The sequence below is a fragment of the Panicum virgatum genome, chromosome 3N, assembly GCF_016808335.1.
Source record: "Panicum virgatum strain AP13 chromosome 3N, P.virgatum_v5, whole genome shotgun sequence".
In the NCBI taxonomy this organism is placed as follows: domain Eukaryota; kingdom Viridiplantae; phylum Streptophyta; class Magnoliopsida; order Poales; family Poaceae; genus Panicum; species Panicum virgatum.
In genome coordinates, this window is record NC_053147.1 from 32,356,628 (window position 1) to 32,363,577 (window position 6,950).

Here is a 6,950-nt window from a genome sequence, read left to right on the forward strand (position 1 = left end):
ACAAACACTGCCCTAAGGACCCTTTTCCTCTACCACGCATCGACCAGGTCGTCGACTCGACGGCCGAGTGCGTTCTTCTTTCTTTTCTTGATTGTTACTCAGGGTACCACCAGATAGCCCTCAAGGAGTCGGATCAAGAGAAGACGTCCTTCATCACCCACTTCGAGGCCTACTGCTACAACACCATGACGTTCGGCCTGAAGAATGTCGGCGCGACCTACCAGAAGGCCATTCAGAGATGCCTCCAGGGACAGATCGGGCACAACGCCGAGGCCTATGTCAATGATGTCGTCATCAAGACAAAATGTAATGACCAGTTCATTACAGACCTCTCCGAGACATTTGAAAATCTCAAGAAATTCAAATGGAAGCTCAACCCGACCAAGTGTGTGTTCGGTGTCCCGTCCGGAAAACTACTCGGCTTCAAAGTCAGTAGCCGGGGCATCGAAGCCAACCCCACCAAGGTCAACGCCATCAGGTTCATGAAGCCTCCCAGGAGCAAAAAGGACCTGATGAAGCTCACAGGGTGCATGGCCGCCTTGAGTAGGTTCATAAGCCGACTCGGCGACAGAGGCCTACCCTTCTTCAACCTTCTCCGGAAGTCTGACAAGTTCGAGTGGAACGACGATGCTTCCAAAGCATTCCAGGAGCTCAAGGATTTCCTCACCTCGCCACCCGTCCTAACAGCACCAAAAGACGGGGAAGTCCTCCTCCTATATATTGCCGCAACCACCAGTGTGGTGAGTACCGTTCTGGTCATCGAGCGCGATGAGCCAGATCACATCTACAAAGTGCAGCGACCCGTCTACTTCATCAGCAAAGTACTCGGCGAATCGAAGGCACGCTACCCACAAGTGCAGAAGCTGCTGTATGCCATCCTCATCACGTCAAGGAAACTCCGGCACTACTTCCAAGCTCACAAGATCAAGGCGGCCTCATCATACCCACTCAGCGACATCCTGCACAACAAGGATGCCAACGGCCGAGTCATCAAATGGTCAGTAGAACTTGGCGCATTCTCAATCGAATTTACACCGCGCTCCACCATCAAGTCTCAGGCGTTGGCCGACTTCATTGCCGAGTGGACCGAGATCCAAGATCCTCCACCCGACACCAGATCCGAGCACTGGATCATGTACTTCGACGGCGCCCTCAACCGTGATGGAGCCGGCGCTAGAGTCCTCTTCATCTCCCCGAAAGGTGAACAACTCAAGTACGTCCTCCAGTTACTTTTTAAAGCTACCAACAACGCTGCCGAGTATGAAGCTCTTTTTCACGGTCTCCGGATCACTGTCACACTCAGCATCAAGCGTCTGTTGGCATATGGTGACTCCAAAGTCGTCATACAACAAGTCAACAAGGACTGGGAGTGCACCAAGGAAAAGATGCAAGCCTACTGCAGGAAGATCAGGAAGCTCGAAACCAAGTTTTACGGCCTGGAGTTCCACCACATCCCCAGGGACGACAATGTGGCGGCCGACGCACTGTCCAAGCTCGGATCAAAGCGGTCCATCGTACCACCCAGCGTGTTTGTTCAAGCACTCAACAGCCCTACGGTCGAGATGGAAGAGGAACCTCCCCACAAAGCCCGACTTGGTCCCGGCCACAGGGAAGGAGGTCCTAACCCTCGACACCGACTGGCGCTCTCCAATCATCGACTTCATCAAAAACAATAAAAGCTACCCAAAGGGAAAGGAACATGAGAAGCTTGCTCACCGGTCAAGCAACTACGTCGTCATAGGAACTGTGTTGTTCAGGCACTCGCCTTCCTCAGGAACCCTATGCAAATGCATCGCATAGGATGAATGAGTCCGACTCCTTAGCAATATCCACTCGGGTATCTGCGGCAACCACGCGGGTGCCTCTACCCTCGTGGGAAAAGCCTTTCGATCAGGCTTCTACTGGCCAACGGCCCTGGCCAATGCCCAAAACATCGTCAGGCGATGTCCTGTGTGCCAGTTCTTCTCTAAGCAGCAGCACGTCCCGGCTCAGGCCTTACGGACCATACCGCCTTCCTGGCCCATCGCTTGCTCGGGACTCGACTTGGTGGGACCCCTAAAGACGGCCGTCGGCGGATACAGTCATATATTCGTGGCGATTGACAAGTTCACCAAATGGATCGAAGTCAATCCAGTCACAGCCACCACAGCAGCCAAGGCAGCCGAGTTCATTGAGGAGATATCACACCAATTCAGGGTGCCTAACCGGATCATCACAGATCTAGGTACTTCATTCATGGGCTCCAAGTTTTGGGATTACTGCCAAGAAAGTTGCATCGACGTCTATTATGCCTCCGTGGCGCACCCCAGGTGCAATGGCCAAGTTGAAAGGGCCAACGGCTTGATCCTCCAGGGGCTCAAAGCCAGAATTTTTGACCTGATCAAAAAATATGGTGCAATGTGGCTCCAAGAACTGTCCAGAGTAGTTTGGGGACTCCGACAAAGAAGCCGGGCTACCGGCTACTCGCCATTCTTCATGGTATACGGTTCTGAAGCAGTCTTGCCATCGGACATAGCTTTTGGTGCTTGTGGCAGTCCCGCCTAAATTAATCCGGCTTAAGTGCGCTAACCATCATCAAAACGACAATCAGGATTAACACGCACTTAAAACGGAGTAATCCGACAGTGTTGTCGGGTAAAATCCCGATTAAACCACTTGAACAGGATCGACAAAGCAGTCCAGAGAATGCAACATTCCACAAATTTTACGGCACAAAGTATGAAATTAAATTAATATTACAAACCAAGTTTGAATTTATAAAAAGACAACAAAGTTCAAGTGCAGCCGAAAAATACACGATAGTCTAGCGACGATAGAAGACGTCATGATGAAGCCCGTACATGACATCAATCACATCCTCAGATGTACCACCTGAAAAATAAAGCCACAAGCAAGGCTGAGTATACTAATACTCAGCAAGGCTTACCCGACAAAGGGTATACTTAGCCCTTTATCTAGACATGCAAGGCTTTTGGCTTGAGGGGTTTGTTTGCTGAAAAGCAGTAAAGACTAGATCCTTAATTTCAGGTTTTAGCTTCCAAATTCTAGTTCAATTAACCATTCTAGGTGAGCACCTATCCAATAGCATACATGGTGGGAAACAATTATCTTTCATCATCCAATCAACCATATTAATCATCATCTTTCACTTCTTACTCTATGTGGCAAAAAGGTTAAGCAGTCCCAAACCATGAAAAGCGGACGATTCGAATCGAATTTGTTAACCTGGCCAGGCAGACCTAACACACACGTATGGGAACCAAGTCACCCACAAGACTTTTCCCCTTTCTTTCCGGGTTGTGGATCAGGGTCACCGTCCTCGACTACAGAGTACGACGACTCTGCACCCACATGTGCGCGCATGAGAAACGACGTTCAAAGAAGGTGAGAGTAAAGTCCACTCGCCGGGCCAATCAGGTACTTAAGCTTACCGATTACCATATTTCTCGGCATGTGGTTAGTACGTTCAAACGCTTAACCACCACTACCACACACTGCGGCCTTAACCATTTTCACTAAATAGACGGGGCATCACAACTACCACAACCCCGCCCGTGAGCCTTATAGTTGCAGTATATAGAAGACATTCAACTCCTATAGTTCTCGCGAGTGACAGGAAATCACTCGACTTCTACCGAACCATTAGCCTAGCCAACTAACGAACTACACATGCTAGTGTTCAAGCATAGGTACCTAGGATCATACAGCTACGGTTCCAAGCAGCTCCTGTAAACTTAAATGCGCAAGTAGATAGAAACAGTAATAAGTTGCATAAATTTAAAAATAGATAGGACATGCTCCGGGGCTTGCCTGAGAATAACACTAGGTCAGTGTTAGTTAGAGGCTGCTGGAGTCGGGTTCGAATTCTCAACGGCATCTGCGAAATTCACTTGAGCTTCTCCGGGACCTGCTTCGGCTTCACACACCAACTTGTACGTTCCGTCTGGTAGGTTCTTCGGCTCTATATGAATGCATATGTATGAGACGAATATAATGCATTTATTTCTTGACATAGATGGAGATCAACCAAACTCAAGTTGGAGGGTGCTACTACTTTGTTTTTCGTCCTGTTGGGCAGTCATTTATAGAGTAGAAATTTTATCTATATTAACTCATAAAAGAGCTGGATGTGTTGTTTTTCTTTTATATAAGTACAGAAAAAAACATTTCTACCTAAAATAATAATTCTCTAGGCTAGGGAATGTAAGTGCTGGTAATGATCTTTTAACTGAGGATTGAATTCCTTAAGATGAGCTTGTGGTAAATTTTTCAGAATTAAAAGAGCTTCACAGCAAGCATGAGAATTAAGATTCCTTTTTCTAGGTATATATCTAACTAAAAATATACAGAGTAAACTACTAAGTTTCAGTGGCTAATATTTTACAAGCATGTTCATGTACTGAAAACCAAGCTCTAGTAAAAATATGAGATTTTTCTAATGAAGGAAACCAGGGTTTTTGATTTACAAAATTTATTCATGAATAAATCAAAAGGACTAGTTATACATTATTAAAAATTCCCAACAATTTTCTATAGCATCTAGAAACAAAGCTAAGGCTGTTGTAAAAATTACAGATCAACAAAACTAGTATATAACCCTGTGGATTTAATTCTATTTAACAAAAGCATAAAGCAAGACCTAATGAAACCTATAACTAGTATTGTCAAAATGTCATCAAATTTTTATAGTAATCTCCTCATCTAGGGTGTAGTACACTACCCAAAAACTAGCCTTAGTTCAAGAGTACAACAGGAGATACATTTGTGTGCTATTTAATCTAATCTTTATCATAGATTAAAATGGAAGCATAATATGAACATGTGACTGTAACAAAAGTTGTAGGTTTTGATCTAAGGATTCCAAAAAATTTTAGTTTGCATTTTTCTGATTTTTATACGATTTTATATGGAATTTACAAGTTTGATGTTTTTGAAAACAAAGAAAAAGAAAACAAACTTTTGCATCTAGGCCCCTGGGTTTCTGTTTCTTCTCATGGGAGGACCTTGGCGGAACTGGACAGAACAGGGGAGGGTCGGGCGGCCGTTTTCCGGCGAGGTTCGGCCCTGGGGGCGAGGGGAAAGTTGGGGAAAAGAGAGAGGGGACTGAACCGCACCTCTGGGTGTCCTTGGTTCGCGGGGAGGAGGTCCGAGGCGGCGGCTCCATATGCGCCGGCGGACAGTAGCGGAACTGTGCCACGGCGGTGGCGTTCCGGCGACCATGGATGGAGGTGGCTGGGCTTGGGAGCTCCGTTGGGGCGAGGTGAAGCCGTTCCCGGGGTTGATTGGAGCTGTGGGAGGGCGGAGGTGGGAGCTCGACGTGGAGCGGGCGGCCGGCGGCAGTCTGAACCGCGGTGGCAGCTCGCCGGTGAGGCAGGGAGGGGATGGTCGGGCTCGAGAGCTTCTCTGGGGTGAGAGGGTTCCGTTCCCGGGGTCAATTGGAGCCGGGGAAGGGCGGAGGTGTGAGCTTGACGGCTCAGGGACGGCCGGCGGCCATGGCGGACGGCGGTCGGCCGGCGATGACGCGCGATCAGAGCTCGATTCGGGAAGGGGACGAGGGGGAAGAGGAGAAGAGCGATTTGGCTCGCGACTGGATGAGGATGACTTGAGCGGCGACGGTGGTTGAACGGCGCGGCGACGCATGTAGCACTGACGTCGAGAACGGCAACGGCGTCCACGGCGTGTCGAGCGGAAGGACGACGGGGCGCGTGGCGAGCGTGGAAGGCGCCAGGGATGCCGGTGTGGGGGCAAAACCGGGGATGGGAAAGCGGTTTCGGCCGGGGGCGCGATGCGTCGGCGGCCAGTGGCCGCGCCGGCGGCGAACGGCGATGAACGGCGTGAGCAGAGAAGGGAGATGGAGTGAGGGTAGTTTAGTAAATAAAGCGAAGTTCAAAACTCCAGTTTGAAAACTCAAATTTTCTCCTTCTACAAGGCTCAAATGAAAAACTTTTTAATACCAAACTTGCTTAAAATTTCGAGATCTACAACTTTTGTTTTAGGCAAAAGTTCATTTGAAGCTTCGTTTGAAAGATAAAATTTAAAACTTGAGTGCATTTGAAAAGGTTCGATACACTTTGAAATTTAAATTTTTCTCCCATTTTTATGTGGCGACTCGAAAAAATTTGAACACAAAAGTTGTTCGTCTTTTGAAAACCTACAACTTTGGTTTTGGACAAAAATTCATTTGAGCTATATCTTAAAAAATATTTTCAAAGCATATTTGTTTAAAATTTGAAAGATTGTTTAAAACCTCGAATACTATGGTTCATTTGACCTGTCATTTTATGTGCAAAATTTCATATACACATAAACACACACACACACATGCATATTCATACATACACATATATTATTTTCTAAAAGAAATACATAATTTGAGTTTTTCTTGTTTATTAAGCATGAAATCATATTTAATATTTCTTGCTTAGCATCTTAAAACTCTGGGATGTCACAGTGCTCCACGCATCTAGAACAACAACAAGAACGAAGCCGAGGCAACTCGATGCACCGACATCGACTCGGCAGAAGAGCACCGCCTGACGGCCTCCATCCAGCATGCGAGATATGAGCAGCAGCTCCGGCGCTATCATGATCGCAATGTTCATGAGCGCGACTTCAACATCGGCGACCTGGTTCTACGACGAATCCAGTCGACCACCGACGCTCAGAAGCTGTCTTCCCCATGGGAGGGCCCCTTTGTAGTCAGTGGGATAGTGGTTCCAGGAACCTACCACCTACGGAGGCTAGATGGTACAGATGAGGGCAACCCATGGAATATCGAACACCTATGTCGCTTCTATCCGTAGAAGCGTAGGAAATGCAAAGCTATATACCCATCCACACATTTAATAAAGTTTGTTATATTTCAAATATTGCATTCTGCTTATTCTTCTTTCTTTACCGAGTCGTTTTCAACACGCTCGGGGGCTGTGTCTCGGCCACCCAGCCAGCCC